The sequence below is a fragment of the Cryptomeria japonica genome, chromosome 10, assembly GCF_030272615.1.
Source record: "Cryptomeria japonica chromosome 10, Sugi_1.0, whole genome shotgun sequence".
In the NCBI taxonomy this organism is placed as follows: Eukaryota; Viridiplantae; Streptophyta; class Pinopsida; order Cupressales; family Cupressaceae; genus Cryptomeria; species Cryptomeria japonica.
Genome location: NC_081414.1, coordinates 410,805,006 through 410,817,263, shown reverse-complemented (window position 1 = coordinate 410,817,263; position 12,258 = coordinate 410,805,006). Strand labels below are relative to the sequence as shown.

The 12,258-nt window shown below is 36.4% G+C and overlaps 1 protein-coding gene across 1 annotated transcript in view; it reads left to right on the top strand.

Annotated features, from left to right (window-relative positions):
* LOC131038501 (RNA pseudouridine synthase 2, chloroplastic) overlaps positions 1–12,258 on the top strand; it is a 188,844-nt gene that overhangs the window by 118,511 nt on the left and 58,075 nt on the right. The gene's annotated exons all lie outside the window — the stretch shown is intronic.

Genomic DNA, 12,258 nt, shown 5'->3' with positions numbered 1-12,258 from the left:
CTCTTACAGCAACTTTCTGAATGGCTGCAACTGGATGTATCCATAGACCCCACAGAAAATTATTTCTATTCTGTATTCTGACCAATTTTAGGATGCCTACAGTTTGTGTCGTTCCTTAAGCTCAGGTGGGCACTCAGCTTGTTTTAAATTAGGTGATAGTTTGACTCTTGTATGCCAATACCATGGTAGCCAAATTTGGCAACATAATACAAAATTTGGTTGAGTTTATTAAAACTTCTCTTGGGTGAATAGATTCACCCCATTAGAAAGTAGAAGATTATCAATCACTATTGTATGGTTTCTACTCCTAGGTTCCTACCTTTCTTGTGGTCCTATCTACTGGAACATTACATGCAATCTCGAGCTTCCACACCAGATCACATACCAATAAATGCATGTGGTTAGTTAGGAGTTTAATAGAATTGAGCTACTTGGGCAGGCTCCTGTGATGTCCCCATCAAAAATCAAAACAACTATGACAAAATTTATAGCCACATGAGCAGTATCCTGTTCATGCTGGAAGGTTTTATGAAATATATTCAAGTGTCAGAATGAATCATGATCAATTCATATGGCGGTATTAAAACAAAAATGAGTAGATTCAATTCTCACTGCCACATTCATTGCACGTTGATATATTCTTGCTGTTAGAAAAAATGGTGCGAACCTTCAGTCCCAAAGTTGTGAACCATTTCTGAGCCATATTGGTACTTGAATGGATCAGGTGGAAGTTGTTATTTGGCATGGGAGCTTTGAACAGAACAGAACCTCTATCAGCGCACAGTTCTTTGATATTTGGCAACAGAAGAAGAACCATCGATTACATCATGATCAACTTAGTAAACAACAAAGTTATCTATAATAGCTGGTAATGGAGGATCTTCTATAACATCGATATGTTCATCAGTGGTACAGTGAACAAGTAATCCTTAGTGGCAAATATGACATATCAATATCATGATGCGGATTCAATGTCTTCAGTGATATACTTACCAATCAGCAACAAACAAACATAATCGCTCCAAGTAAATGTTACAGTGATCAGCAAGTAAACAGATTACATATCATGTTGTAAAGAATGATTAAATCATTAGTTAAGTCTTAGCGGATCAACTCACCTAAGCAAATACCAATATCACCGCCAAAGAGAGGCTGAAGATCAACAACTAACAAATTATTGAATAGTTAACCAAAAGGGGTGCGAAGAAGAGTCTTATAGTAAGGTTGCGATGTAGAGTCACCACTTCAATCTTAGAATTGATATTAAAATGGTATCAATAATCATTTGAAGAAAGCATCGGTTTTGTCTTTATTTCTTATTTGTATCCATTATTGGATCTGCTCATTTGAGTAACAGCCTTTTGGCATATTCAAGTTGCATAGTTCGAATGTAATATTCAGAGACAGCACCAATCATATTGTATATTTCCCAAGACCTATGTTACCCCGAGTTTCCAGGACGGGGACAGCAAGGGACAGGGGTATGTGTTTCCGGGACGGTGATTTTTTTTGCCAATTTTGGGGACGCCTAGGGGACGGCAATATAAAAATAGTGAAAATTAAAATAAATAGGGAAATTTAAAATATTCTTATGAAAACATGCATAAAACATGCACATATACAGATTATAACCTTAACATATAAGAACTAGCAGAGTTCTTATGGCAAATTTGTGCTAAATTGAGAGTCAAAGTCAAATTGCTTATAGATTTCATTTTCCAAATTCATTGTCAATATGCAGAATTTATGGGGACATTCCCTAGGAGTCCCCTGTCCTTGGGACGTCCCCGGGACAGGGACACTTGAAAAAAAAACCGGGGATGCGTCCCCGGGTAAAATCAGAAACAGCAATCACCCTTTATCGCTATAAGCGATAGGAGAAAGATTATCAGCGTATTGTTATTGCCATATCAGACACAGCACTATATAGCATTATTGCTATCATTAGAAGGAGGTTCATTGCATAACTCACATCGATACATCAGGAAGAGAAGAGATCTCTATATTTACAGATTGGAACATCTTACCATTTCATATTTCCTCAAGTTATATCAAAGAGTGGAGATATTTCATCTAATCAATCAAGTTACTATTTACAAATCTTATAATACTTGTATTATCACATATTGATCTTATGTTTCAGAATTGATACAGTGACATTCTATCAAGTATTTATTATCGGCATTCATAAGGATTTTGTGTTTTGATAAGAAAGAAGTCTCTTGCAATTGATTTAGAAGTTAATTGTTCCATTCTTTCTAAATGATAACATAAGGGGACATTACAGCTCCCCAATTAATTGATTAATTAATATATTTTGACGGATTCAATAAATGGATTCTCTAGATCTTGACAGGTCTTTCTGTAAATATACTCAACCTATCAGTGGCCTTTTTTTGAAGGGCTTTTTGGACCCAAGCTTTTGGTGGACAATTGACTATATTACCATTTGGGTGATATATATTGTTCTATGCTGGAGTTGGGTTCATTGATGGACAATTATTGCACTCAAAAACCTATGCGATGACCATAAATAAATATTTCCTATCAATGTGATATATTTTGTTGAAGACTGCATTGATTATGAAACACCTTCCATTGACCACATGCTGAGGTCCACATCATTTCAATATTATATGATCATAAATTCTTTTTAATACAATATTTATTATTATTGAATATAACACCCACTTATCTATAGCAAGAAAGTTATAGCTGTCATGACTCTTGGAATGTGTGCATCTATAGTATGTGCATTTTTATAAGGCAGGAAACTCCAAATCTTTGTATTCATTTCTTTTAAAAGAAATCAATTAGTAAAAGATTTAACAGGCTCTATTACTGTCCTGATCTCTACCACTTGCTGAACATGTTTCTCCTCCTACAAACTCCCTCTTACCACGCGTCTTGAAAACACATTACTGCTGATCTACTTGCTCTCTACTATTGTGGGAGACCTGTCTGCCATGGAACGTGATCTTGTCAAACAGCTATCTTATTAAAATGCAGAAGCCTTGGCATGAGCACAACCAAGAAGCTTGGATTTTAAGGGGTTTCTCCAACACCAGGCGAAGAGAACAACACATCAATCCAGCTTCCCTGCATGGCAAAAAATGGATGGTTCCTTTGAATGTTTGAGTTTTCTAGGATCTCATTCTCCTTGGAAGAAATGGAAGGCAGGGTTGGGACGCTCAAGGCAAACACTAAACACTGAAAACTTATATCCAAGAAACTGGAAGCTGATGGGAACAATTGAAACCTTGATGATGTCCAAAGGACATCTCTTGGCCTATTTCATATCCAAGTAAGAAAGGGAAAAAATATTCTAAGGTGGACTATGGCTCTTCAATAAGGCTTCTTTTTTCATGAAGCATTGAGCTTTAATTTTTCAATCCAATGGAGGGTTAACCTAGTGTGATACCAGTCTGGGTCAAGTTCCCCCTTCTTCCTAGTGAAATCTGGTAAGAACATTCTTTGAAAAGAATTGGCTCAATAATTGGAAGATACATTGCTTTCTCAGATCTGCCTGGAAACCCAAGAGTCTTAAATTATGCCTGCATTTCTGTCAGTTAAATCTCGAGAAACCATGTTTGGATAGGGTCATTCTTGATCTGGCCAGGACCAAGTGGGACAAGCCCATGATTACTAGAATACCTCCTTTAGGTGTGAGATCTGTGATTAATATGATTGTTAGCCAGGGCCTGCCCACCAGAAGCTAGTAAGGAAAACCCTTGGCTAGAAAAAGGCTACTTTGGAGCCAGCAGGTTCTAAATAGTAAAGAGCAAGACCACATTCAGTTTGCTAAAACAACTCTCTTCTTTAGCCAAATCAGGAGAATAGAATCACTAAAGCTTTTGTCAGAAAAAAGAAAAGAAAAATCTGATGACTTCTTGGGGAACCCACAAACAACCTATTTTGCCTTGTCGGAAATCCTGTAAGTTTTAGATCTTTAGGAAACACCAGAGGAGAAAGTCAAAAATAAATCAGCAGAATACAACAAGAAGAGGGATCATCCCTCACGAATTTTCAAAGCACAAGGCAAAGGGTCAGTAAAAGGTAGGAATAATGAAAACTCTCTCACTTCTCCAGGAGACAAAAACACAAGAACAAAATGTATGCTGCAAAAAATAAATAAAAGTCTAGTGCAGAATTTGAACCACAAGATATATGAAGAGAAGGCAGCAGAAATTTTTGTTAAGAAATAGCTTCATTCGGATTGAAGCGATTACCATATACATATATATATAAATATAACTGACATGATTCGAAGAATAAAACGGGATAATCCCGATACTTATCGGGTGGTTTGCAAGTCGAAGCATCATCGCTGTTAACAAACGGTGATCATTGGAACGAAGGGCCATGTCCCCGTAGGGACATGACTCTACGTGGCATAAGGTCATGCCCCTACGTGGATTTGACCCTCCGTTGGTCTACATATATGTCCATCGACACTTGCTGGGAACGAACCAATTACCGTGGCAGTTCAAAGACCAGCAACACTGTCGATATAACATTGAACATTGATTATTATATATGCTCATCAGAATTAACACATACTCACTGCAGTAATAATATTAAAATCTGTCTTCACTGCGTATTACCAGACTGCTGTATTCTCTATCTATGATTTATATTCCTTAACATGGTATCAGAGCCACGTTGGTAGAGAAACAATAAAAAATAAATAAAAATAAAACACAACTCTTTTCTGACTTGCATTAAGAATCAAAGGAAAGCAATCATGGTGAACAGCGTTAGAGTGGAGGATAGACTTGAAGGCGCATCCAACTTTTTCTCTTGGAGAATTCGAATAACAACAATTCTTCAAGAACTCGAATTAGATACATACATAGAAGAAGATACTAAGATGCCTGAAGACGAGCCAGAGAAAACAACCTGGAAAAGACACAATAGCAAAGCTAAGAAAATCATAATTGATGCTGTTAAAGATCACATTCTTCCCACCATCTCAAAACTTACTACAGCTTATGGTATGTTCAAGACCATTTCAAACTCATATGAAATAAATAATGCAAGTAGGTTGCTCACCTTAAAGCAGCAATTAATGCATATCTACATGAACAAAGGAGAATCAATTACTTCCTATTTCATGAGGATTTCAGAGTTAAAAGACCAATTATCAACTATTGGAAATAATGTAGATGACTTGGAGCTATCTCTAATAGCACTTAAGGGATTACCATGTAGTTGGGAATCTTTTATTCAAGGCATTAGTGCTCATCCGACACTACCAAATTCGATGAACTCAAGAATGATTGCACTCAAGAAGAATCTCGGCTAATCACAAGAGGATTCGGTCCAAACAAAGAGGGAGAAATTCAGGCACTACATGCTAATACAAGCAACAAAGAAAATAAAAGGAAGTTCAAACGGAAGAGAGGAAATAACCACAAAAGCAGAGATTTCTCCAAGATTCAATGCTACAAGTGTGATAAATTTGGACACACTCACAAATTCTGTCCAGAAAGAAAGAAAGCTCAAGCAACCATAGCTGAAGTCAAGGAAGTAGAGAATCCTCTATTTTTCCTAGCCTTATCAAGTGAACTAAACTCAAACAAGCATATGTGGATCATCGACAGTGGAGCCTCTCGACACATAACCGGATTTCGAGAGCAATTCGAAACCTTTGAAGGCCACTCAACAGAAGAAGTTACAATAGGAGACAATTCTACCTATCCAGTGAAAGGAAATGGGACCTGCTCAATTCAATTAAGAACAGGAGTTACCCTTCAATTGAAAGATGTTCTTTTTGTACCAGGTATCAAAAGGAATTTGGTCTCCATTTCAGGACTAGCTGATCAAGGATATCGTGTTACCTTCCATGAAGATAAAGTCCTACTCTGGCCTAAAAATTCTAATATAAAGAATGCTATTCCTATAGGATCTAGAGATGGTAGTTTATACAAATTATGTAATATTAAAAAACAAACACTAAATCTGGAAGTATCAAACTCTAATGAAATTTGGCATAGAAGATTACGACATCTTCGATTTAGTGCCCTACCTTCTATAGGAAAGATTACCACAGGATTACGAAATCTTAATTCTGATCCTGTTGGAACTTGTAAAGGATGTGCTCTAGGGAAGAACTCGAAAGGGTCCTTTCCCTCAAGTGAGCACAAATCAAAAGTTGTACTAGAACTTGTCCACACTGATTTGTGTGGTCCAATGTCATTACCATCACTAGGGAGTTTCTTGTATTACGTGATATTTGTTGATGACTACTCTAGAAAAACTTGGATCTATTTCATAAAACTCAAGGAATCAAATGAAGTATTATCAAAATTGAAAGAATTTAAAGCCTTACTGGAAAATCAAACTGGGAAGAAAATAAAGACTCTAAGATCAGATAATGGGGGTGAATACATCTTTGAAAATTTTAAAGAATTCTGCATTTCTGTTGGGATTAAGAGGGAGTGTACTGTACCTTATAATCCTCAACAGAATGGAGTCGCAGAAAGAAAAAACAAAACCATCATCGAAGCTGCTAAAGCAATGGTGCATGATCAAAATCTACATATCTGATTTTGGGCCGAAGCCTCAAATACTGTTGTATATATTCAAAACAGATGCCCTCATTCAATCCTAGAGAATATAACACCTGAAGAAGCATTTACAGGAAATAAACCAGATTTAAGCCATCTAAGAATTTTTGGTTGTCAGGTGTATATTCACATTCCTAAAGAAAAGAGAACCAAACTAGAACCCTCCGGGAAGAAAGGCATATTTTTTGGCTACAGTGAAACCACTAAAGGATACAGAGTTTACATTCCAAGATGAAGATCTATTGAAATCAGTAGAGATGTCAAATTTGAAGAAGATGTTGCTTATAAACTATCTCTAAGTGCAAAAGATGATCTAATCGCAGAATCAAATGAAAATTCTACAATTGAAAATCAGAGGGAGAATAGCATAGAAAATCATGAACTTCAATCACCTAATGTCGAGAATGTTGGAAATCCTAACAACAAGAAAAGACCACTATGGGCAAGGAAGATGATTGAAGAAAATAATGTGGAACCCGATGAAATCTTCAAAGAGAATAAGAAAACAAGAAGTCAATCATGCTATGTTGCACTCATGACTGAACTCACAAAATCCGAACCATCAAATGTTGAAGAAGCCTCAACCTGTCAAGCTTGGAAAGATGCAATGATTGAAGAATACCAATCTATCTTAAAAAATGATGTCTGGGAGATTGTACCTAGACCAAGAGACAAATCAGTTGTCTCATCAAGGTGGTTATTCAAAATCAAATATGCACCAGATGGTAGTATTGAAAAACACAAAGCCAAATTCGTTGGCAGGGGGTTCTCTCAAAAGGTAGGAATTGATTATGAAGAGACTTTTGCTCCAGTTGCCCGATATACTTCTGTAAGAACCATCATTGCCATTGCAGCTTCCAAAGGGTGGAAGATACACCAAATGGACGTGAAGACCGCTTTTTTGAATGGAATTCTTGAGGAAGAAGTTCATATAGAACAACTTGAAGGCTTTGCTACACATGATAAAAATCTCTGTGTGTAGACTAAAAAAGGCTCTCTACGGCCTTAAGCAAGTTCCTAGGGCATGGTACGAAAGAATAGATAGTTATTTATCCAAACTAGGATATTCAAAAAATGAAGTAGACTCCAACACATACTTCAAAATATCGGATGGTGACATGTTAATACTTGCTCTTTATGTTGATGACTTATTAATAACAAGAGAAGATCACCTCATTGCAAAATGCAAACAAGATCTTGTGGCTGAATTCGATATGAAGGATCTAGGTCTACTACACTATTTTTTGGGCCTAGAAGTATGGCAAAAAGAGAACTACATTTTCCTAAATCAAGGAAAATATACCACTGATATCCTGACCAGATTTGGTATGATAGATTGTAAGCCTCTATCTATCCCAATGGAAACAAATCTTCATAAGCTCAAAAGTGAAGCACTAGACTCAGAACCTATAGATCCTACATACTATAGGCAGATTATTGGATCTCTCATGTATCTGGTAAATACTCGCCCTGATATTTGTTATGCTACCAATGTGTTGAGTCAATTCATGTGTGAACCTAAGAAAATTCACCTAATGGCTGCTAAACATATGCTGAGATACTTGCGTGGCACTATTGGACTTGGCCTGAAGTATAAAAATGTTGAGCTACAACTCCAAGGGTATTCGGATTCCGACTGGGCAGGAAGTTCCATTGATCGTAAAAGTACAACAGGTTGTTGCTTTAGTCTTGGATCAGCTATGATATCCTGGTTTAGCAGAAAATAGCCAGCAGTTGCTCAAAGTTCCATTGAAGCCGAATATATAGCTACTTCCATGGGAGCACGCGAGGCAGTATGGTTAAGGAAATTACTAGTTGGACTATTTGAGAAGCCCCTAAAACCCACTGTGATTCACTGTGATAATCAAAGCTGCATCAAACTTTCTGTAAATCCTGTTTTTCACAATCGATCCAAGCATATAGAAATCCCATATCACTACATAAGAGATATGGTAGACAAAGATGTCATCAAATTGACCTACATCAGCACTGAAGAGCAAAGTGTCGACATATTCACCAAACCTCTCGCAAAGTTGAAAGTAGAGTACTTTAGAGGTTAACCTGGTATGACTAAATTATAATGGAAATTTCTAAACATCAATTTTAAATCATATGTAATTGATATATTCATGAATATGTTGAACGCAATATTGCATGTATGTGTTATGGAAGGTGACGATCTTCCATGTGATGTAATGATCACTATTGTAAGGTGACGACCTTCACAATAGCCTGATCAGTTATCAAGATTGACTACGTTAAATTGCTGTCCCAGAATGTGCCGGAAATCTTGATACTAAATTTGCTGTGATTGAATTGTTATCATATGTCATAAATTATGATAACAATCGTGTCATGATTGACTACATTAAATTGTTGTCTTGGAATGTGCCGGATATCATGATACTGAAATTATTTCACCTGTGATTATGACAAATGTTACAATTGTCAATAGAATCAAGGTTGTAATTTGATAAGACTTCAAGTAGTTGTTGTCCCAGTGTGCTGGATATCAGATATCCCATATCTCCTTAAGATATGAAGCATTTCACTAGTAAGTGTTACTGAGTGAATGATCATGTCAAACGAATATGTATATCTAGAATTTGTTGCTTCTTAAACTTGATCATAAATTCAATCCTCTTTTGCTAACAGGGAGTGTTAAGAAATAGCTTCATTCGGATTGAAGTGATTACCATATATACACACACACACACACACACATATATATAATTGACATGATTCGAAGAATAATAAAACGGGATAATCCTGATACTTATCGGGTGGTTAGCAAGTCGAAGCATCATCGCTGTTAACAAATGGTGATCATTGGAACGAAGGGCCATGTCCCCGTAGGGACATGACCTCTACGTGGCTTATGCCACGTAGAGGTCATGCCCCTACGTGGACATGACCCTCCGTTGGTCTACATATATGTCCATCGACACTTGCTGGGAACGAACCAATTACCGTGGCAGTTCAAAGACCAGCAACACTGTCGATATAACATTGAACGTTGATTATTATATATGCTCATCAGAATTAACACATACTCACTGCAGTAATTATATTAAAATCTGTCTTCACTGTGTATTACCAGACTGCTGTATTCTCTATCTATGATTTATATTCCTCAACAATTTTAACATCTTTCAAAATAGACACCCAAGGTTACATTGTCCACAAAGAAGGAAAACATAGGCATTTCTGAGCCTGACTTGAAAAGTCAAGAAGCATTCTTTCATGGAATATAATGGTACTAGGTACCCCCAGTAAACATCATCTACTCCATAGTGAAGTAAAAGATCACAACAAGGATCTCATACTAATCCAAAAGAACACCAAACTTGAGGACCTTACAAAAGCAAAATTTAGAGGGTCATGGGTAAAAATTATATTTCTATAGAATTGACAAAGGTATAACCCAATATTCCATACTAATCCTTGGGATGTTGCTAATGTCTTCTTTTCATTTGAATTCAAAATACAAATTTGTATTGTCAATGTCTCTGTTACACCAACAGGAAATCATTGCGTAACAACCATTGATCTATTAAAGATATGGGTCATAACTCATAATGATTAAAGTTATTCCTCTCATTCTCATGGGAGATTTAGCACCGTTAAAGAGCTTGCTTAAAAAAGAGCAAGTATTAGATTCAACAACCACACAGCTAACAGCCTCAAGCATTCTATTGTTGATACATGGCTTTTGGTTCTGGATTTTGGGAATGATACCTTCACATGGATTTACAAGAGAATTGGCAAAAATCATAGAGCAGAAAAAATTGATGAAGTGATGATTTCACAAGAGTGGATTCAATCAAGATTCCATATATATATATATATGCAGCCAAGAAGCATGAATCAAGATTAGAATGTCACATAGCATCATACAAACAATAAAACCACCATAAACTTGTAATCATAGCATCATATACATCAAGTTCAATATCAAAATAATAATATCGAGTTCTCATATAACAATCAGGCAGGTAAATGCAAATGATGTTCTCATATAATTGAAGAAGATGCATGGCATGTTCTGATCGATAGCAGTATACCAGTAATTTATACGGTATGCACCTTAGGCATCCACTAGCATGCCGAAGCAATTGATCATGAAGTATGAGTTTGCTTGAGTTTGGGCATCATGTTAGTTGGGCTCTTGGCAAGCATTGAATTTTTTATTCAAGCTTGATAGAATGCACTATTTGACCTATTGTGATTTGAAGGCCTAGTTGCAGCTGTACAAAATGGAACCAAGTTTTGGGAAAATTTGTTGCAACAAATTTAAGAATGACTGTATACTTGAAAGATGATGACATGTTGGAAATCTTGTGCAAAAGGATTGGGACAAATGTCATCTGCTTGGATGAATCTAAGCAAGATCATTGGGTATAAATATGAGTTCCTTTTATAGAAATGAAATGAAATGAAGGATTTTAATAACGTCCACGAGACCAAAGCAGCCTATGGGACCCACGGACAACGCTTACCACAAAGTTAGGGCACCACGATCCTAATCTACTTGTAACATCTTTTCAAGAACTGCTCTTCTGCAGTGAATTTTTATCAACAAATTCGCTGTTTTTTCGAGTTTTGTTTCTTCAAACAAAGTGTTTAAATTGTCTGTTTTCAAAATGTCTTCATAAATGACTCGGATGTCACTATAAGCCGGGCATTCCAGAACAAAATGTCGCTCCGTCTCTACTACTCTTGTGTTGCAAAATAAGCATATCCTCTTTTCTCACTCTTCTTTAGGCATCATCCATCTACCTGTTTCACATCTCAAGTGATGATAATTGAGCCATTAGCATTTTAGGTTTCCATTTAATATCTGCTCCTATGTAGGCTTTTTTTTCATGATCTCCTGTGGGGTTGAATTTTGTGATATAATAGGCTTTTTTACATCCATCTTGTTTTGTCCATAAACTGCTCCTGAATTTTTCCTTCACAATTTTTTTTATTTCTTCATTGGTGTTTGGGCATTCTTGTATACTAATGTCCCATTTGTTCATCCACTTGTCATTTTGTTTCATCCATGTGTTCTTCCTTCTATCTAGTCTTTCCCCCATAATCAGCTTAGGCCAACGATGATTTTCCATCTTTTGAATCTTCTTTAGATAGTTTACTAAATGAACCATTGCTAAAGCTTCCAGAGGATAGGTACCGGTTTTAGTCAAAAGAATCTCATATGGAACAATAGTTCTAATTTTGAAAGTACTTGTGATTAGATGTTTTTGGATTCTTTCCAATTGTCTCCATTTCTGATCTGACATAACGCTGTCCCAAATTTCACATCCATATAGAATCACTGGAGTGACCAGCAAACCAAAAAGCATTCTCTTGCTTTTCCAATCCCACAGTTCAACATTTCTACGTCTATTTTGGAGTGCGTACAATGCCTTCCATCCACCTTGAATCCTTTTTGCTGTACATGTTTCCCAATTAAGCTTGTTGTGAAAATCAGGTCCAAGATATTTGTACTCATTCGCTACTTCCAGCGGGCTGCCTTCAAAAAGACAATCGTCTTGTATCTTTTTATTTCTTCTCAAAGAGAAGATCATAACTTTGGTCTTGCTAATATTCACTTGCATTCCAACTTCATGACAAAAGACTTCAAGCTTCTTCAAGTGTTCTCTCAAACCCTTTGCAGATTTAACTATTAAGATGAGATTATCCGCAT